This window comes from Tenrec ecaudatus, chromosome 2 (genome assembly GCF_050624435.1).
Source record: "Tenrec ecaudatus isolate mTenEca1 chromosome 2, mTenEca1.hap1, whole genome shotgun sequence".
Taxonomy (NCBI): domain Eukaryota; kingdom Metazoa; phylum Chordata; class Mammalia; order Afrosoricida; family Tenrecidae; genus Tenrec; species Tenrec ecaudatus.
Genome location: NC_134531.1, coordinates 185,814,991 through 185,837,064, shown reverse-complemented (window position 1 = coordinate 185,837,064; position 22,074 = coordinate 185,814,991). Strand labels below are relative to the sequence as shown.

Here is a 22,074-nt window from a genome sequence, read left to right as displayed (position 1 = left end):
AATTCCTGTAGAGCAAATTTTATGTAAGGCCAAGGTGTCATGGAGTCTATATAAAAAGTGAAGTTTATAACTCTTAGGGCCAGTAATGGGTCTGTCAGTGAGGCTCAGAATTATGACTGTCTATGGAGTCTGGACAAACGACTTCCTTGAATGCCATGTCACTTTAACAAGCTGTTCTTCAAGTGGCAGACATGATTACATGCGTTCCCCTTATTGTTCTATAGTGCACGTTTGCATTATAGTAATTGTGTATCTGTCTCTATTCCTGAAAATGCTTATTTGTATGTTATTGATGCTAAGCTTCGTGGGCCTTCTCATTTTGCTTTCTCTCCTAGAATACTGGAAATTGAAGTTGAGGAAGTATTGTAGTTCTTAGTGAGGTTGGGAGTGCAGATTCTTTGTACTAACTTTCTGTTAAAAGTGATTGACCAGCGGAAAATATTTTTCAATTTATTTTAGTAACTGAGTATTGTGAATTTTGGGAGGATGAGAAAATATTGGTTCCTGCCATGTCAAAAATGGAAATCCAGATATGTTAAATTTTCTTAGACTCTTTTTTCTCAGTGAAAGTCATTTAAGAGAGAAAATTGGAGCTTTACCTTGATTGGAATTTATTTCAGTGAATGGAAGCAGGATTGTCTTTAAAGGAGTGTTGACAATTTTGTTTATTTAGGTTTTTATTTTCCCATGTGTATAATGAAGGGTATACAGCAGGATAAAATATGTACTCAGTCGATTGGAATTGGCAAATCATTATTGGTTTTGTTCCACGTGCCAATGGAAAGTAATGATGCAGCATGAAGCTGGAAAGATCGCCTTCTTCTCTGCCCATTGGTTTTATGTATTGCTTCGCTGCCAGCATTCTTCCTTTCCGTCTCCAGTCTAGAAGCAGCATTAAATTAAGTGACTTAATTTGGACTTGGACTTTTCAAAAGAGTACCTCTTTTCTTATATGCCACCTCTTTGTTGTATCACAGAGATCATTCTTTCTTGACCTTGCACATCTGTTACCAAGTTTTGGAAGGTTGATGGTTTGACCCCATTAGCCTGTCCTGTGGAGAAAGATGGGCAATCCGCTTCCAGAATGCTGGTCAGCCTTGGAAATGCTCGGGAACAGTTCTCAGTTCTGTCAGTAGCTGTGTGGGAATCACTCCCACAGCCGTGAGTGGTTGTGGAGAAGAGCAGGATGGGCACTCGAGTCTGTCATCAGTGAGCGGAATCCCCGAGACTTATAAAGCTCTCACTACCAACTGTATAGGTGCTCAGTGTACATTAGCGTTGTGACAACCCTGAGGAAGGTGTGATCTGCGTGGTTTAGATGTGGACACTGAGTTTTATAGGGGATGTGTGTGGTTTGACCCACGGTCACATTTACATAAGGAGTTGGTGGTGGAGGCCCTGCGGGGTGCACAGTTAGGGGCTGGATGGCTGCTTACCCAAAGTTGATGCTTTGAATCTACCCAGAGTCACTTTGGAAGAACAGGTTGATGAGCTACTTCTAAAAAAAAAAAAGGCTGTTGAAAACCCTTTGGAATAGAATTCTATCCCGACACCCCCAGGATTGCTATGAGTTGTAATTGATGGCAACATTTTTAAAAAGTGGGGAAGCTAGTATTTGAACCCAAGAGTCGGCCACGTTTTGCAACTCATTTTCTTTCTTTTGCAAAGGAATGCCACCATTTCTAGATTTTTTCACCTTATTTTTGTTTGTGGAAACTTGGACCATTGCTATTTGGAGTGTGATTTGTTTATCATAAATAACTTGAAAACCAACCAACCAACCAGTCATAAGACCTGCCAATTATCTATAGAAAAATAGTTAATGGAAAAAAGAAAGCTCAACAATAGCAACAACAACAAAACCCCAAACAAACAAAAAAAGGAAATCCCTTTGTCAAAACAAGTCCTGCTGAATGGTCTTTGTGCAAATTTAATCCATGAGTGTTTGCTGAGCAGTTAGGGTGTGCCAGGGCTACAGCTGATGCTGGGGGTAACCCAGACTTCCTTCTTCTGAAGGAGCTCATGGTACTGTGGAAGACTTGGCGATTCTAATGGAAGTGCCCTGTGACCCCAAATCCAAACCGAGCCACAAGTATGTATGTGTGTGTGAATTAGCCAAATCCATATGTGCTTCTTAAAAAAATGTGATCACTTTAAAATAGCATCAAAGCTTTCGCTCTCTATATATTTTTTCAGTTTCTTAAAGCTTTATTCTCATTTGTTCCCAGCAATGCGGAGAGGTAGTTTGGGTAGGCTATGGGAAAATCCAAGGTTTTGCCAAAATTAGTTGTCTAGTGAGTCTTTTAAAAAATTTTTAAAATTATTTTGCTCTTTAACACTTTTTAAATGAATCATATCAATCCATAATTCAGTTAGATCAAGCATAATTTTACAATTGCTACCACCATCAATTTCAAAACATTTTCTTTATTTTTGAACTTAAAAAAATTTTATTAGGGACTCATACAACTCTTATCATAATCCATACATACATCAATTGTGTAAAGCACATCTGTACATTCTTTGCCCTCATAATTTTCAAAGCATTTGCTCTCCACTTAAGCCCTTTGCATCAGGTCCTCTTTTTTCCCTCCTCCCTCCCCTCTCCCTCCGCCCTCATGAGCCCTTGATAATTTATAAGTTATTATTTTGTCATATCTTGCACTGTCCGACGTCTCCCTTCACCCCCTTTTCTGTTGTCTGTCCCCCAGGGAGGAGGTCACATGTGGATCCTTGTAATCGATTCCCTCTTTCCAACCCACTTACCCTCTACCCTCCCAGTATTGCCCCTCTCACACCTGGTCCTGAAGGTATCATCCGCCCTGGATTCCCTGTGCCTCCAGCTCCTATCTGCACCAGTGTACATCCTCTGCTCTATCCAGACTTGCAAGGTAGAATTCGGATCATGATAGTTGGGGGAGAAAAGCTCTATGTTTTTTAAAGAACACTTAAACTGGGATATCTGGCTCTCTGAACAAGCTGCACTGAGTAAATTAATTTGGTTTTGCTACCCATATTCAATTAATTGATTGGTTCTATCGGAGCAAGTAGAGTATCAGTTTGATCAAACTTCACTGGTACAAAAGGAATTCTAGTGTTAATAGCAGTGTAGTGAAACAGGTATTTATTTTCTCAGTTATGAACATTTTAGGCCTTCTACAGGGTGTAGTCTGGCCACCTTTTTTACCATTCTCTGACAGGTTTCTGCTTTGTTTAGTTTCTGACTTTTTCAGGCTTTACTATATATATAACTTGCTTTCCACCTTTTTTGTGTTAGGCTTTAGGCACTAGATTATCCTATTCAACCCTTCATGTAGAAGTCCCCCCCCCCTTTCTGCCTGTTTTATTTATTTATTTTTTTAAGGGACTCATACAAATGTAGAAGTTCTTTCTTTTTGGTCTTTTTTATTAGCTGGGATTTAAACATATAACATACTCCATAATTCAATCATGTCAAGTAGAATTGTACAATTGCTACCACAGTCAATTTCCAACCATTCTTTTTCTACATGGACTCCTTGACACTTGACATTTCTCCCCTTTACACCCCTTCCCCCCGTAGCCCCTCCCTCCTTATTCCACTTGCTGTCCCTATAGGTTCATCAATCCTGGGTTTCATATATTGAAAAACAAAGCATATAACACAGCTTCAAGAGGGTGACCTTCATCGACATAACACCTCAGAGATACACCCTACTATGAATGAACAAAAACCACAGAAAACAATACAAATGAAAAATTTTGAAACCCAGATCAGGTCCAGCCTGCATTATAGGGGTATCTTCTGACAGAGTTTAACTGTTCAGGTAGATTTATGCCTTTAATCTACCACACTCATAGTCCCTCTCCCCCAAGCACTCTATGTGGTGCTTGACCACTTTCCTCCCATCCATGAATGTTAGCTAGGGGGAGTTCTCTGGAGGCTTATTTCCTATGTTCCACCTATGAATCTCGTCTCCCACTGTCATCCATACCTTCCTTCTGCACCCCGGATTCTCACACTTCAGGCTCTGATACGGGTCCCTCCTTCGACTTCCAGTTATATAGATTCCATTCCTTTGGTGACTGATGATAGTGTGCTTCTTTCATGTGGCCTTAGTTGACGTCTCTTTTAGATGGCTGCTTGTTTTGAGACAAACCTTTAAGACCCCAGACACGATTTTATCTGATAGCTGGGCACCATCTAAATTCTGTCCCCACATTTTGCTCTAGCACCCGTATCTTCTGGGGCCCTCCCTGAGGGTGAGTACCGAGCAGAGTCGTTTCTTGTGCCATTTTTGCATATGATATCAGAAAATTGAATGACTTGCTTTAGGTCACATACGAGGAAACTTCCAAAAAAGTTCTTGGACAAATCGAGTGAAAAGATAATGAAAAATGTTCACCCATGCTTTTGAAGCCCCTTTGTATTTAAGTGCAACACTGGGTTCTAAATGGAGATTGGGTAATCCCAAAGCCCTTGCTCCAACTCTCATATTGTAGTGACACTTAACTTGACAGTGCCTACTTTAAGGGCTTTAACAAGCTTCTTCCTTTATTTTTAATAAGAACACTTAAAAACTACTGCATCCAGAATGTCACAGGTCAGGACTCCAGCTTGCAGTAGCCTGACATGAATGCCTCTGCACCCGTTAGCAGGGGCCGCTGTTTTCACTCCATCGAGTTGATTTTGACTCATGACCCTATAGGAATAGGGTAGAACTGCCCTGTGGGTTTCCAACTCGACGGGAGTAGAAACCTCAGCTTTCTCCCACAGAGCAGTGTGGTGGTTTTCAACTGCTGACTTTATTGCTAGCTCCCAGACTCCTAACACACGACGCCATCAAGGTTCCAAACTGGGCAAGTGTTAGTGCTGAGGGTACTTGGAATGATGAGGGGAGGGGGAGGAGGGAGGACCATACGTCACGCAAGTCACGCAATGCCGTCAAGTCTCTTCTGACGCACAGCAACCCAGTGGGCATAGGCTGGGCGAGAAAGCTGGTTTCCCTTCACAGCTCTTTTTGCTGCTGCTTTCCTTTGTTCAGCACTCACTGGGGTACAAGAGACCACAGTGGTTGGAGACTTTTGTATTTAACAACATAAAAGGTATTTTCTAGAAAAGCTTGGTAGAAAGAACCTTGACTTTAAAATAGATGAACTTCAATTACAGCCCTCTTCTATTTATAGCTCTGATACTAAGCAGGTTTCTTTATTTTCTGGAACTGCATTTCATCATCTTAAAAAACAACAAACCAACCTCAAATAGGAGATAGTGGTGTTTGCCTTACAGTGTTGTGTAAAGTAGAGGAAGGTAGGTTAACTTAGTGCTTGCCTTCTCTTGGGAGCATAAACTGCCATTTGCCCCTGGACTTCTTGGTTCCCTGTTCAAGAAGAGAGGATTTGGGTTGCACGGCCTAGATTCCAGGTTTCAGATTGGCCTGAGGAAAGATAGGATGGAAGAACTGGCTTCTTCAACTTTGTCTTTCTTCTCTTTTTGTTCAGGGGCCTGTCTTCTCAGGTCAGACTTGCTTGTTCCAATTCACTGCCTTTGTGGCCTTTCTAATAAGCAGTGGGGATTTGTCATTTTTGCTTATTTTCCTGTTGCACCCCGAGCTGCTCACTGGTAGACTGCACAATGTTTTATGTACATTTAAAAACAAAACAAAACATTTCCTTCCTCTTTATAAGAACAGTTATATTGTTATTTTAAAAAATAACCAGTAACCTCACAATCCAGAGAGAGCATTTGTTGCCATTTTAGGGTCTGATTTTTGACAGGGATGAATCCCACACACTTTTCAAGTCTCTTTGTGATTGTGGTTATGCTGACAACAGCAGTGGTATTTTTAAAATCATTTTATTGGGGGTTCATACACTTCTCATCACAATTCATATACACATCCATTGTGTCAAGGACATATGTATATTTGTTGCCATCATCATTCTCAAAACATTTGCCTTCTACTTGAGCCCTTAATATCTGCTGCTCATTTTCCCCCTCCCTCCCTACTCCCCCCACTTCATGAACCCTTCATCATTCATAAATTATTATTATTTTGTCATATATTACACTGTCTGATGTCTCCCCCTGCCTTCTTCTCTGCTGTTCCTCCCCCAGGGAGGAGGCTATACGTAGATTCTTGTAATCGGTTCCCCCTTTTTACCCCACATTCTCTCCACCCTCCAGGCATCGCCACTCTCACCACTGGTCCTGAAGGAGTTATCTGTCCTGGATTCCTTGTGTTTCCAGTTGCTATCTGTACCAGTGTACATCCTCTGGTCTAGCCAGATTTGTAAGGTAGAATTGAGATCATGAAAGTGGAGGGGAGGAAGTATTTAAGAACTAGAGGAAAGTTATATGTTTCATCGTTGCTACCCTGCACCCTGCCTGGTTCATGTCCTCCCCACAACCCTTCAGTAAGAGGTGTCCGGTTGACTACCATTGGACTTTGAGTCTCCACTCTGCACTCACTCAGATTTTCAATGATATGATTTTTTGTTCCTTGATGCTTGATACCTGATCTCTTCAACAGCTCATGGTCACACAGATTGGTGTGTTTCTTCTATGTGGGCTTTGTTGCTTCTGAGCTAAATGACCACTTGTTTATCTTTGAGCCTTTAAGACCCCAGACGCTATATCTTTTGATAGCTGGGCACCATCAGCTTTCTTCACATTTGCTTGTGCACACGTTTGGCTTCATTGATCGTATCAGGGAGGTGGGCACCCACTGATATGGTTTTTAGCTCTTCGATGATAACTGGTCCCTTCTGCACCTTGTGGTCAGACAGGCTCGTTTGCTTCTTCCATGTGGGCTTTGATGGTTCTCAGCTAGATGGCCACTTGTTTATCTTCAAGCCTTTAAGACCCCAGACGTTATGTCTTTTGATAGTTGGGCACCATTAACTTTTCACTACATTTGCTTATGCACGTTTGTCTTCAGTGGTTGTGTAAGGAAGGTGGGCACCCACTGATACGGTTTTTAGCTCTTTGATGTCTGATAACTGGTCCCTTCTACACCTCGTGGTCAGCCAACCTGGTGTGCTTCTTTCCATGTCGGCTTTGATGCTTCTCAGTTAGATGGCCTCTTATTTATCTTCAAGCCTTTAAGACCCCAGACGCTGTATCTTTTGATAGCCGGGCACCGTCAGCTTTCTTCACCACATTTGCTTATGCACACATTTTTCTTCAGGAATCGCGTCAGGATGGTGTGCATCCTGGAATGCCAGTTTAATAGAACAAAGTGTTCTTCATTGAGTAAGTGCTTGAGTGGAGGTCCAGTGACCATCTGCTGCCTTAATACTAAACCTATAACTATATGCACATAGATCTGTTTCCCCACACTCATATAAATATATTTACATATGTACATTCCAGTCTTTGGACCTCTATGAATACCCTTTGTCACCTAGTTCTTTCTCCTCTATTTCCTTTTACTTTCCTCTTGTCCCATGATCATGCTTAGCCTTCATTTGGGTTTCAATAATTTCTCTCGGTTACCTTGCCCTTGCTGAATATCTACCAGACCACTCACACCCTCCTTGCTACTGATTTTGGATCACTTATTTGCTCCCCTGTGCCTGGGTTGGTCAACACCACCTCCTTGCCCCCTCCTCTCCGTCTCCCGTGTCCCCCCGGAACCATTGGTCCCGTTGTTTTCTCCTCCAGACTATTCATCCAGTCTATCGTATCTAGATAGATCTGTAGAGATAATAATATGCACAAAAAATCAAGTCACTGCAAGATAGGCAATGAGTGAGTATTTTAAATGTTCCCCGGAATCTCCCAAGTTTGCTGTGGTGTCACTGGAGGGTAAAGGAGGGTCTGGCACCTTCCCCTCCCTCTCCCTTCACCCAGAATAGCTTGGAGTACCCTGTAAGTTAAATAACTTTCTACTGTGGGAATTTCCAAATATATACAAAAGTTTAGAGAATCATCTAATTAATACTTCAACAGTTTTCAAAAGAGTACTGTATTAGTTCAACTTTCCCCTTCTTTCAACTTACTTTTAAAAGCTTGTGTCCTTTAAAATGTAAGGCAGATTAATAAACTTTTTGTCAAAAAATATTGACAAGTCATTTTTTTATGTTCTCATTAAAAAAATTAAGGATAATTGAAGAGTATAAATGGAGTTGTAAGGTTTCCTTTGACTATAGGCCACACCAAGAGTGTTGTTACTTATCAGCCTTTAGAATAAAATTTAAAATATAAAAATTTAAAACATATAAAAAAGGGGGAGGGAGGGAGAAAAATGAGGAGCTAATGCCAAGGGTTCAAGTAGAAAGAAAATGTTTTGAAAAAGATGATGACAACATATGTAAAGGTATGCTTGACAAAATGGATATATGTATGGATTGTGATAAGAGCTGTAAGAGCCCCCAATTAAAAAAATTTTTAAAAATTTTAAAAAGGGAATTACAGTGGTAGTGGTGGGGAGGGTAAAAGGGAGACGATGTCCAGGAGTCCAGGAAGAAAAAGAATGCTTGGAAATGGATTGTGGTAGCAATTGTACAATACTGCTTGGTGTGATTGAACTCTGGAATGATAGGATATATATGTATTAACTCCCGATTATTAATAAATTAAGATAAATATAAAACCCCAAACCTGCTGTATCTTTATTTTTCAATGAATAACATCCATGAATCATCTTTTCATATCAATATAGAAGAATCTACTCTTTTCACAGCTATAGTAGTATTCCATCACGTATCTTTAGCATTAAGAAAAGATAGCCAGTTCTCGATTGCTGGAACTGTGGGCTCCCCCTTTCTTTTGGGAGTGTCAGAAACAATTCTGTAATTTTGTTGTACAGATGTCTGTGTTGTTGTATGCCAGCATACATATTTCAACTCATAGCAACCCTATATGGCAGAATAGAATGACTCCACAGATTTCTACTCTTACTGTTTTACTGTTTATTACATTAATGATATATAGATTTGTTTAAAACTACTCTTCTCTTTCAGCCTCAATTCCTAGAAGAAAAAAAAATCTTAATATTTGTTGTCTATCCATACACCTCTGTTTTCTCTGTTCTGACAAGTGTATGTACTGCCTCTGAGTTGGTTCCGGCTTCCGGCTCATAACCACCCTATAGGACAGAGTAGAACTGCCCCAGGGAGTTTACAAGACTACATTTTTACAGGAATAGAAAGTCTCATTTTTCTCCTGTGGAGTTTTGAACTGCTGACCTTGCAGTTTGCAGCCCAGTGCATAACCCACTATACCACCAGGGCTCCATCATATATAGTCATATACCATTGTGAGGCTTTTCCTATTGTTTTAAATAGAAAAAATAGGCTCATCTTAGAAAAATCATATTGTAGCTGCTTTTGCTTGCTTTATTTAATATCCCATTACAGTTATCTCTCCAGGTCAATACATAAAGGTCTAACACTTTCACCAATAATACTTGTATCTTATTTGGGTGGGGTGGGGAGTATAGTATACATATAGAAAAGCCGAGCCATCCTGTCCATTTTGTTCAATGCTGTTTGGATAGGCATGACCAGCTTGCTTTCATGGAGGCATGTTACTGTGGTAGGTGCCAGGGAGTATGTTCTGATTCACAGGACCTTAGCACACCAAGTGTACAAAAGACCCTCACACTACTGGGGCCTGAGCCTTTCCCACAGCGGTTGCCATGCTGGCGCCCTTTGTGATAGCCACGGTTGGTCATCTTTCTGAGAGTAGAAAGCCTTTCTATAGTCAACCTCTATTCTCACTGCCGTTGACTCAGTGCTGTCTTATAATGACCCCTGTGGGTTTCCGAGACTAGCTTTATCGCAGTAGAAAGGCATCCTCAAACGATGGCCCGTGGGCCACATGTGGTCCTCCGAGGACATTTATCTGGCCCGCCAGGTGTTTTAGTCCCATTTGTTTTTTTACTTCAAAATAAGATATATGCAGTATGCATAGGAATTCATAATATTTTTTAAAACTGTAGTCCGGCCCTCCAACGGGACTGAGGGACAGTGAACTGCCCCCTTCTTTAAAAAGTTTGAGGACCCCTGGCCTAGACTTTCTCCAGCAGAGCTGATGGTGGTTTCTAACTGCCGACCATGCAGATTTTAGCCCAGTGCATAACCACTGTATAATCAGGGCTCATTATCAGAGTTATAATATTTATTGTAAACATTTTAGACAATGGAGAAGTATAGAGAATAAAATTAGCCCACCAGTCATTATTTCACTTCATTTTGTTATCTGTTCTTTTTTTCCCCATGACAGTCTAAATTCTATATGGGCTTGGGATTTCAACAAGTTCATGGGAAAATTCTATTTTTTTAAATCCTTTCCCCCACAACATTTTGGAAGATTCACCATAAATGGGATTATAAATCAATTTTTAAAATGGAAAAATGTATGACTATTCTGATTCATATTACTAAACCCAGGCTTAAATTTTTAATAACTGCAGAGTTTCATTGTATGGGTTTACAATAATTTAATTATACTTAATGGTATACATAGGAGTAATAACATTTTAGTATGTACTAGGTTATATTATTCAATAGAAAAATTCTGAATCAAGGATGTGAACTCTCCTAAAACTTTTTAACATCTACCAAATTATCTTCCCGAAGGCTTATTAGAATTTACAATTTCATCAGCATTGTATGACTATAATGGAAATATAATGGACAGTGTAAAAAATAGGCAAATAGGTTGCTGCTGCTGTTGAGTTCACTGAGTTCCAGAGCCCCGTTGGCTTAGTGAGTTACAATTTGGACTGCTAACCGCATAGCCGAAGGTTGAAACCACCGAAGGAGAAAGGTGAGGCTTTCTACTCCCATCAGGCTTACGATATCATAACCCCCAGGGCTAGTTCTACTGTGTCCCGTGTGGTCCATGTTTGTCTGCATTGATGCCACGGTGGTGAGAGTGAGGGAGCTGTTAAGTTGGTTCCAATTCATGGCCACCCTTTGTATAACAGAACAAAACACTGCCTGCTCCTGTGCCTCCCTCACAGTTGTGTTGGAGCCCATTGTGGTGGTTACTGTAGTAACCCATTGCACTGAGCATCTCTATCTTTCTCACTGACCCTGCACTTGACTAAGCATGATGTTACTCTCCAGAGACTGGTGTCTCCTTCTAACATGTCCAAAGTATGTGAAGTCAAGTCTTGCAATCCTCACCTTCAAGGAACTTTTTGGCTGTCATTCTTCCAAGACAGATCTGTTTGTTCTTTTGGCAGTCCACTGCACATTAAATGTTCTTTGCCAGCACAATAATTCAGATATATCAGTTATTCTCTGGCCTTCCTTAGTTACATCTTAGTTCTCCAAGTGACATCTTTGCCCTCTAACTCTTGAAGGGGTCTTTTGTACCAGACTGCTCTGTGCAGTGTGCCACTTTGGAGGGAGTTGATTGTGCAGCCAAGTAAAGTGAGATCCTTGACTGTCAGTCGTTTCTCCTCTAATTATGATATTGTTTGCTGGCGCGGTTGTGAAGATGTTTGTCCTCTTTATGTTGAGGTGTAATCTGAAGGTTGCAGTCTTTGATACTCATCAAGAAATGCTTCAAGTCTTCCTCACTTTCAGCGAGCACTTGTGTTATCTACATGTTGCAGGTTGTTATCGAGTTGTTTGCTAATCCTGATGACATGCTTTTTATATAACCGTTAGCTTCTTGAATCCTTTGCCCAGCACTCACATGGAATAAGTATGGTGAAAGGATACAGCTCGGTGCGCACCTCTCCTGGTTTTAAACACGTTCTGTTGCAGTGATTGCTCCGTGGTCAGTGTGCAGGTTCTGTATGAACACAATTAAGTGTTGTGGAATTGTTATTGTTCAAAGTCTTATCCATAATTTCTTATGACCCACAGAGTCAAATGCCTTTGGTCAGTCAATTAAAAAATCCACCAGACATCTTTCTTTTATTCTCTGCTTTCAGCTCAGATTCATCTGCAATGATAATCTCTTATTCCACAACCTTTTCTGAATTCAGCTGGACATTCTGGCAATTCTGTTGTTGTACTGTTACAACTGTTCTTTTGAACTATCTTCAATAAAATTTTACCTGTTAGGAAACATCAAGAATGAATAAAAAATTACCCTATGTTCACCTTCTTTTTGTCTTTAATAGTTATTATGTTCTTACTATGTGACAAGCATCATTATAAGAGTTGGGAATGAATGCAGGGGTGTGAGAGACAAAAAGCTCTCGTGCTTGGAACCTACATTTTAGTAGAAGAAGGAATAAGGAAAACACATGTCAATGATGAGTGCTATTTGGAGATAAAGGAGAAAGCACACTAAGGTTTGGAGCAAGACTTCCGTTTTGACACTGACCATCAGGGAAGGCCTCCCTGAGAAGATAGCAGAGGAAACGAGCTGTCGAGGTAGCTGGGGGAAGGACTTTCCAGATGGAACAGCACATGTCACGATCCAGCAGTAGGAATGTTCCCGACATATCAAAACACCAAGGAAACCAAACCAAACCCACTCCCATCAAATGAATTCTGACTTATACGGATTTGATTCCACTTAAGGTTTCTGAGGTTGCAATTTTTTTTTGGTGTGAATAAGTTTTAATAGGGTGGTTGGTGGTTTTTCAAACACAGGGAAAAATCACGCCATGCTGCTGACATTGGATGCAGTCCGGGGCCATAAGTGCACACTCCTTTGCAAGGAGTCCTGTGATAGCAGAACCTTTCATCTCGCCTTCATTGTTTACTGTGACCCCGCATGATCTCCAAAAGAAACAAACACACCATCTTTCCCCCGATAGGGCTTGCGTTGTCGTACACCACCGCAGGATGTACCTTCTTTCTGAAAAATATGGAATGCTTCACGAATTTGCGTGTCATCTTTGCGCAAGGGCCATGCGAATCTTCTCTGTATCGTTCCAATTTTAGTATATGTGCTGCCGAAGTGAGCACAAGGCTGCAAATTTTCATAGGCGCAGGCAGCCTTGTCTTTGTCCTGTGGAGTGGCTGGTAGGTTTGACTGGCATCCTTCGGTCAGCAGTCTTACTGGGCACTTACTGGACAGTGCCTCTGGGGCTCCTGAGACTAGTGAGAGGAAGGGCGAGTATGGGCCTGGAATGTGGAATGAAGGAGCAAGTCACAGTGGGTGAAATCAGACATTGGAACTGTGGGGCTTGTGCAGGGCTGTAGGTCTTACTGGGTTTTGATTTTTATTTTGGATGATAGAGAAGGCATTGGAGGATTTTGATTAGAGGAGTTGTTTGTCCGATTAATGTGTTACTAGAACCACCCTGTTGTGTAGTTGACAGAATGAAGAGGTAGAAATGATTCTGGGTGTATTTTAAGATAGCTGTGAAGAGTTAGCGTTATTATTTTGATAGATTCATTTTTTTCCCATTTATAACAAATCTCAGTAATAACTTAGCTGCCTTTTTTTCTACTTGTTAACATTTCCATTTCTTAAAAAGGTTTCAAATCTAGTTGTATGGCATGCTCATTGAGCTACACTGGATTCCACCCTGCTTCCTTGTTTCCAGCCATTTTTTCTTAGGAAAAAACTGAAATTGGCCTTATTTATTTAGTTTGATGGGCAGGGAAGGGGCCCTGCTTTTATTTTTATTTCTCCACAAATAATTTCCTTGGGGGGGGGTCTTATTTACTTTAAGAATAGTTTCAATACTGTATAATTTTTAAGATTGACTGGTCGGTGACGGGGTGGAGGCTGAACTTCGGAGTTAAAGATTCAATATGGAAATAGATCTAGTTCATGACAAAATGTGGAGAGAAAAGGTGGCGAGTGACACTAGTAAAAATGGTATCAAGTCAGCATTATCTTTCATATTACCAAAGTTTAACAAGGAATGAATCCTGAGATTATTTGGACTTTAGAGCCTCAGGGAACTTCCAAGAAACTCACTGCATTGAGTAGATTCTGACTCATAGCAGAAGATGAAAGGTAAGTGTCTAATGATGGATGCCTATTTGATACAGTGTCTGACACTCATTTTGTGGAAGAAGCATAAGTATTGTTGGAACTCACAGTTATTGTAAACTTATATGCTGGACATATGAATTAGAGCTTTTCTGTACAGTCTATTTCTTACGTTAACAATTAGGCGGTCTTATGTCTGTTCTGTACACAAAGAAATTGAGACAGACAAGCAGGGAGAAATAGAGCATGTGCACTTGTTTGTGATTTTGCTGAAGGTCACTACTAAGTGGTAGAGCCAGAATTTTAACCTCATCTTTCCAGTTCCAATATCCCTTGCAGCTTCTTAAAGAAAATCCTGTTTTCATAGAGATAAATATTTGTATTTTAAATTGTTAATAGATTTTCTAAATCTTCCCAAACTCATTGCTGTCAAGTCAGTTGTGACTCATAGCGACTCTGTAGGACAGAGCAGAATTACCTCTGTGAGTGTCTGAGACTGTAACTCTATGGGAGGAGGAAGACTTTCTTTCGAGGAATGGCTGGTGGCTTTGACTGCTAACGTTGTGGTTATCGTCTAACTCCTAACCACTGTACCACCAGGGCTCCAAGGACAAAGTATAGAGGGTTAGAAAAGAAGGGGAAATAGAAACAAGCTTAGGGAGGAAAAGGGACAAATAATTGATGTATATTGAGGGGGATGGCAATGGATGAATTGAAACTAAGTATTTATGAAGTGTTACGTGTAAAACTTATGATCAGATTTGCAAACCTTTAGCTAATTCACAATAAAGCGTTTTTTGTTTTTTTAGAAGATAAAATAAACTTTATAAAATGCAGCTACAGGCCCATTCCCAGCCCCGGTCTAGCTTGGCACAGGAAAGAAACAAAGGCAGATGTGTACTCAAAGGGGAAACCTTTGCTTTGGTTGATGAATGAAGGAGTAAGTCAGGATTAGAGTCACCAAGGCAAGTCCCTGATAAAAGGGGATTTGCCGTTTTATACATATAGACCAGAAAGTAAATTGAGAGGATCATGAATATGTAATAGATGTCCAAGGAATATGCATTCAGGTGGTATCACAGTTCTTCCCATTAAGTGACTGTTGTGCGTCTTGCTTCTAAATGTTGCCCAGTTTGGTCTGATTCTGTTTCTCTGGTGACTTCTGGTTTCTTGACCAAGATTCTTTTGTCCCAAGGTTAGCTAGGTTGCCCCTCTTTTCTGCACATTCTCATTAGGGCAGACCTGATTGATTCTAGCTGACACTCTGGCTGACTGTGGTGGGGTACTTTTCTGGGAGGAAAGAAACAGGTTATCAGAAGGGAAAGAGCAGAAAAACAAGTTAATTATGGATTATAAATGAGGTGTACATTTTTAACATCTTATAGCAATGCATCTTATAAGTGTAAATTCAGTAGGTAAGCTGCAGAATTTATAGGGCTGAGGCAATTTTTTAGGGGGGGGAGTGAATCTCAACTCTTTTTAAATTAAGGTTTTATTGTAGCACAGCTCCACATTCATTTCCTTATTGCAAGTGGTTGCTTTTGTGTTGAGTAGTTGTGACAGTGATTATGAGGTCCGCAAAACTTAAAATATTTACTGTGTTTCATTTTACAGAAAAATCTTAAGTTCCAGTACCTCACTATTTTTATTCAAGAAACATAGTATGTCACAGTGTCTGGTAACACTAGTTCCTCCTTGAAGCTTTTTTTTTAATACCTGTTTTTTTATGTGGGGGGAGTAAGTATGAGAACTTGGTATCCACTTGTTAGCTCTATAAAGAAGCTTTTTGTGTTTTTATTGGAATTGTGTTTTTATATGAATTTTGGGAAAACCATCATCTTTATAATGTTGAGTTCTTTTAGCTAAAAAATTCTGGAGAAAAATAGAGACACATCACAAAGAATTAATCCACAAAAATACATATGTAAGATGGCTTCATTTAAAAAATCATTTTAATGGGGACTCGTATAACTCTTATGTCCATCCATCCATCCATCCATCCATCCATCCATCCATCCATCCATCCATCCGTCCATCGTGTTAAGCACAGTAGTACATTTGTTGCCATCATCATCTTCAAAATATTTTCTTTGTACTTGAGCCCTTGGTATCAGCTCCTCATCCCACCCCTTCCTCCCTCACAAACCCTTGATAATTTATAAATTATTTTTGTTTTCTCTTGTCTTACGCTGACTGATGTCTCCCTTCACCCACTTTTCTGTTGTCTGGGGTTATATGTAGATGATTGTGATGGGTTCCCCATCTCTCCCACCTTCCCTTTGCCCTCCTGGGGCCAATTCTTGGCTGAGTAGAAAGCCTCCTCGTTTCTCCCTCTGTCATCAAGTCCGTGCTGACTCACAGTGATCCTAGAGGATGGGTACAGCAGCCCCGGTGGGTTTTTGAGACTGTAATAGAAAGCCTATCAATCTCCTGAGTAGCAGCAGCTGGTGGTTTCGAACTGCTGATCTGGCAGATCGAAGCCCAACTTGTAACCACTGTGCCTCCAGGGCTTCTGCATTCCTTCTGTATATAGCCCCGAGATTAGAAGCACATTCGGCAACCAGATTGCCTGGTTCTTAACATAGACTTGCTCCTTAATAGATGTGTGACCTTGAGTCCCTAACGACTTTAAGCCTTTAGTTTGCTCACCTGTAAAATGGAAATTATTCTGCCTCCTTCTTTGAGCTACTCTGAGGATGTTAAGATTCTAGTTGACTACACCTAAAAAGGAAGGACTGCTTTACTGAGATACAATTTCAGTACAGTTTAACTCACTCATTTAAAGTGTGGAGAATGCATTAATTTATCATATATTTACAGAGTTGTGTAATTATCACCATAATATACTTAGAACATATTATTTTCATCACCCCTGAAAGAAGCTCCATATTCTTTTTTAAACAGAGTAGTTGGCACATAATCCACATATATAATTCAGTCTTTCAGTCATATCAAGAATTATACAATTGTACAATCAGTACTACAATCAAATTCAGAACATTTTCTTTTTTTCTCTCCATGATTCAATCACCTTTAAAATGATTTGTGTAATCACACTCAGTTCTAGTGCTCCCTCTCCCTCCCACATTCATGGTTTACTTCCCAAATCACCCCCACCCCATATAAACCTTTGTGTCAGTTATCTCTGCGCATCCACTCCTGCCCTTCACAAACTGGCAAACCCAACAGAAACAGTAAAGAACACAAACAAAATAACCTGGTCTGGGTAAATATCAAGATAAAAATGCAAACAATGAGTTGAAAAGACCCTCTCGAGATTTAAAAAGCCCGGAAGGTTGGGTCTAGAGCAGTGGTCCTCAATCTTCCTCACGCCGCGACCCTTTCATACAGTTGCTCATGCTGTGTTGACCTCCGCAACTATAAGATTATGTTCATTGCTGCTTCATAACTATCATTTTGCTACTGTTGTGAATTGGGTGACCTCTGTGAAAGGGTCGTTTGACCCCCAAAGGAGTTGAGACCCACCGGTTGAGAACTGCTGGTCTAGAGAGATGTCAGTTGACCCAGCATCAAGCTTGGTGCAGCCTAATCAGGATTACAATGATCTTTGTTTGAAAGTAAGCCTGTTCAGACCGTTGCCTGTGGCTAGAGAGGATCATCCAGCAGCTTAATTTGATCAGACACTCTGCAGATGAGTTTGGGCTCCCACTGTCCTCCACAGCCTTCCACAAATTAGGTGTTCACAATGTTAGCTCAGATACTTTTCCCTGTGTCATATTTGCACCGTGTTAGTGTCATCTTTGGGTCACAGAGGCTGATGTGCTTCTTCCACGTGGACTTAGTTAACTGCTTCCTCAGATGGTTGCTTGTTGGAATACAAGCCTTTGACACCCCAGCCACTATGTGGATTGATAGCCGGGTACCACCTGCTCTCTTCACCACACTTTGCTGTAGCACCCTTACTTTAGTGATCATTTCCTGAAGCGATTGTTGAGCAAGGCCATGTTATCAGAACTAACTGTCCTTGGGATTGGGCCAGAGCCAAACAGCCTAGGATCCATGTGCTTGTTCATGTAATAGGCATGACAGGTTTACTTTGGCAGTCATCTTATGACAAAATCAAATCACCAAAGACCAACTTTACCAAGAAACAAACAGAAACAAGCTAAAGGCAGGAGAACAAAAGCCTATATAAATAAGAAAGTACAGCATTGTCAGCCCTCCCCCTGGGGTATAAGGAGTTTGCACCGATGACATCAGCTTTCCCAGTGACACAGCAGTTTGACTCTGTCACTGCGAGGAAGACCTATATTCTCCAGCTGCTGTTATTGGTCCTTTCCTTTCAACCACCCAATACCAGGCATCCATGGGAAGTAGTTTAGTATTATGTCTGGTACATTATGGTTTTTCTATAAAAACGCCAATTTTGTGGGGTTGGATTTTCCATTCAGCTACTTTTTCTTGTTTTCTTTTGCTATTTTACCTAATTTTTATTCTCTTGCTTTTCTTCAATGTCTGTTATATTTTTAATTAGAATTTTTTTGACCATTGTAATTTACTTCTCATTTTTGTAATGCATCTTTTTCTCTTATTTATTCCTCTGAATTCAGTTAATTCATTTGTTTCAGATTTTAGTGCATTTCTGGTTATAATTTTTGAATTTCTGTTTCAGGGAGTTAAAAACATGCTTGTTAGAGACTTTAGTTCAATTTGGACTAACTCTTCTGAGTTTCATAAGAGTAATTAAGTCCTAATGCATGCATAGTTTTCAATAATTCATTACCTTCTCTCAGACATAACTAGAATGGTGCTCTCTATGAACTATCCTTAAGAAAATAAAAACTCAAATAACTTTTGTTATGGCATGATTACCTTGCAGGACCTCTTCTGAGTAAGATAACCGTAGCTGAGTTTTAGTTTTATATCCTTCTAACACCCCCCTATTCCCTACCCCTGCCCTTTCCCTGCTACCCCCTTTTTGTTGGGGATTTAGTTAGCTGAGCTGTCTACTGCCTGATTTCTTTGTCTGTGAATCACTTGTGGTACTGAACTATACACTTCGGGACAGCACCAGTGACTTGATGTTGTTTAAAGCTACAAGGTTTCTAGTTCAAGAGCATCCTTTGTCAGTGTAGCAAAGTATTCTTTACTGGATGACATTTTTTTGGACAGGAGAGGAAGAAGCAGAAGACCTTTATGTTCTTTGAATTAAATACATATTGTCTTCTAGAATCCTGAAGGGCCTTCCCTGGTCTTTCTGTTTTCCTTAATGCTGTGGCTTTCATAGCATGCCTTCCCCTTCCTTTGCCCCTAGAGGAGCCTTCTGAAGACATGGCCCCTGGCTTGTCCTTGTCCTTGAAGGCTGTGGCAGAAGCACTAGGGAGGGGCATCATGTAAATCAGTGTCCTGATACCTTGGCTGTCAAACTCAAGTCTTTCCAAATTTGTGCTCAAAGCACTGAAAAGTTGGAAAACTGAACATATTTTCCCATAAGAAACAGTAGAAAACCAAATACCTGGTTGTAAGGCTCTAAAATTACACTTACAAATTCATTCTTTCCAGGACTTTAACACAAACAACCCTAGGTTGTGGAAATACCCTCCAAAACATCTAAACATAACAAGTGTAGCACATTAAATAGAAAAACAACACAGCAAATTAACCCGTTTTTCATTGTGGATTGTTTAAAAGCCCATGGATTTTTGGAATGGTGCACTAACATGGACTTGACATTAAAATCCCCACCAGCATTTCCACACAGCAACAGACTGAGCCTATTTTTCATAGGCTGTGGCCTGCCAATGCCTTTTCCTCTTTAGTAATGACAGTTCCATTGGGCATTTCTTTCCCCCAAGTCTAGTTTTGTCGCAGCTGAACCCTTCTCTGGGGAATGAAATCCTCAGCCTCTGCAGTAGCCAGCAAATTCAGCTGCGAATTTATCAGCTTTGTCTTTACTTGTACTTGCTCTTCCCCACGCCTCACTATCTCCACCGTGTATGTCTGTTCTCTTTTTGAATTTTTCCAACCACTCATGGCCGCCTTTGACCACTTAAGCACTGTTTAGCACTGGCCCCCGTAACCTTCTCTATGAAATCACACTTTAGGCTTTTAGCGTTCTCATATATCATTGTCTCAGAGACGCTACTGTCATCCATTTGTTTCTGATTGATCCAAATTAACAGTAACTTCAACCTCTTTGATGGCCTGGGTTCTTGGTTTCATGGCTAATAATTTCACACCTTACACTAATTACCCGGCTTTTATCACTCTCCCCCCTCCCCCAAATGTTGATAATGTTGATTTAGTTATGTTGTATTCAGCTGCCAAATCAAACAAGTGGCAACCTGATTCAGGTTTCTTTAACTGTATCGTGGTTCTCACAGTTTTCCTCCTGGTATCACTAACTGCTTGGAGCCATGGTATTTTATGCTTATAAACAAAAATCAATGCCATCGAGATGATGGTTGACTCTTAGCAACTCTGTAGGATGGAGTGGAACGACCCTGTGAGTTTGGGAGCCTGTAACTGTCTAAGAAAGCTAGTAGCTGATAGTTCTGAATGGGGACCTCGCAGCCCAAGGTGTAAGTCCTAAGCTACCAGAGCCCCTTTGAATGCAAATATTGCACCCCCCCTCACCAAAACAAAAACACAGCAATGACGAATGTTGTAATGCACTAACACACGCAATATATGTTGTCTGATTGAGAGTGGCGCTTAGAAGACTCCTTTGTGTCTGAGGCATTTGCCTAACCCTTACAAATTTTTCAAGTTGGACTTTTGGTTTGACTGTTTAAAAAAAATAATTTTATTGGGGGCTCATACAACTCTTATCACAATCCATACGTACATTCATTGTGTCAAGCACACCTGTACATTCATTGCCATCATCATTCTCAAAACATTTGTTTTCTACTTGAGCCCTTGGTATCAGCTCATTTTTACCTCTCACTCCCTTCTGCCCTCTCCCTCGTGAACCCTTGATAACTTATAAATTATTATTTCCCTTCACCCACTTTTTTGTTGTCCGTCCCCCAGGGAGGAGGTTATATGTAGATCCTTGTAATCGGTTCCCCCTTTCCACCCCACCCTCCCTCCACCCTCCCGGTATCACCACTCTTAGTACTGGTCCTGAAGGGATCATCTATCCTGGATTCCCTGTGTTTCCAGTTCCTATCTGTACCAGTGTACATCCTCTGGTCTGGCCAGATTTGTAAGGTAGAATTGGGATCGTGATAGTGTGTGTGGCGGGGGGAGGAAGCATTTAAGAAGTAGAGGAAAGTTGTATGTTTCATCTTTGCTACACTCCACATCATCTCCAAATCCCACGGGCCGTGATATGGCACCTGAGATTGCCGGGCCAACTCCCGCTGTTCTGTGATGTCAGCCATCAGTCCCTCCACTTTGTCAATGTCCATGTCCTGGTAGGCCTTCTTCATGCCCTGGGCAGCAAGCTCCATGGACCGAAGCACTTCCGTGTTGGTGGTGGCATTCTCCATGGCTGCATGCAGAACTCCAAGGTGGATAGATAATGTCCCATCGGTTTGTGCCAGCTGCTGTTCCAATCTTTTTTTTCCTCTGCAAAGCCTGTAGGGCAGCTTTCTTATTCTTGGTTCCATGCTGCTTGGCGGTCTGTAGCTCCTGTTGAATCTTCTCCCAAAACTCATGTTTCTCGATCAGTATTTTTCCCCTCTCCTTCAGTTTCTGTATTGTCTCTTCGGGGCTTGGCCCCTTCTCTTTCTTCCTCTCCCGAAGAGTCTGCCGAGACCACTCACCGTGCCTCTCATCTCGCCCGCCTGCCTCCACCCAACGGCATCATCCACACTTCCCAAACACTAACTTTATTGAAGTGTAATTAATATACAATAAAATTCACCAGTTGTAAGCTTACAATTCCTTGTGTTTGTCAAATGATGTAATCTCCACAGGACTCATATACTGGGCTGTGACTTTTTTTTGTAATACCCTTCATAGATTTTGGTATTAGGAGAATGGGGTCCTCGAACTGTGAGCTGGGGATTTTGTAGAAGAGATTGTATAGGATTGGTGCGATTTCTTTCTTAAACACTAAATGAAATTCACCAGGGAAGAAAACTGCTTTAATAGGTATAGAGATGAAGTTATTAATTTCTTATGTGGAAATCTTGTATTTTTCAAATAATTTGTTTATATGAGTTATGTAATTTGTTAGTGTAATATTGTGATATACATATATTTTCCTTTAGTATCTGTAGGGTGTTCCCCTTTTTATACCTATATTGGTGATCTTCGCA

The 22,074-nt window shown here is 40.8% G+C and overlaps 1 protein-coding gene, 1 non-coding gene and 1 pseudogene across 7 annotated transcripts in view; 1 reads left to right on the top strand and 2 right to left on the bottom strand.

The window, feature by feature from the left end:
* Window positions 1-22,074, top strand: part of FBXW11 (F-box and WD repeat domain containing 11) — a 135,513-nt gene that overhangs the window by 42,835 nt on the left and 70,604 nt on the right. The window lies entirely within an intron of this gene.
* On the bottom strand, window positions 12,758-12,864 carry LOC142441939 (U6 spliceosomal RNA). Its single transcript, XR_012783216.1, has one exon. It is a non-coding gene; the product is annotated as a U6 spliceosomal RNA (small nuclear RNA).
* On the bottom strand, window positions 15,702-21,588 carry LOC142438917 (charged multivesicular body protein 4a-like; annotated as a pseudogene).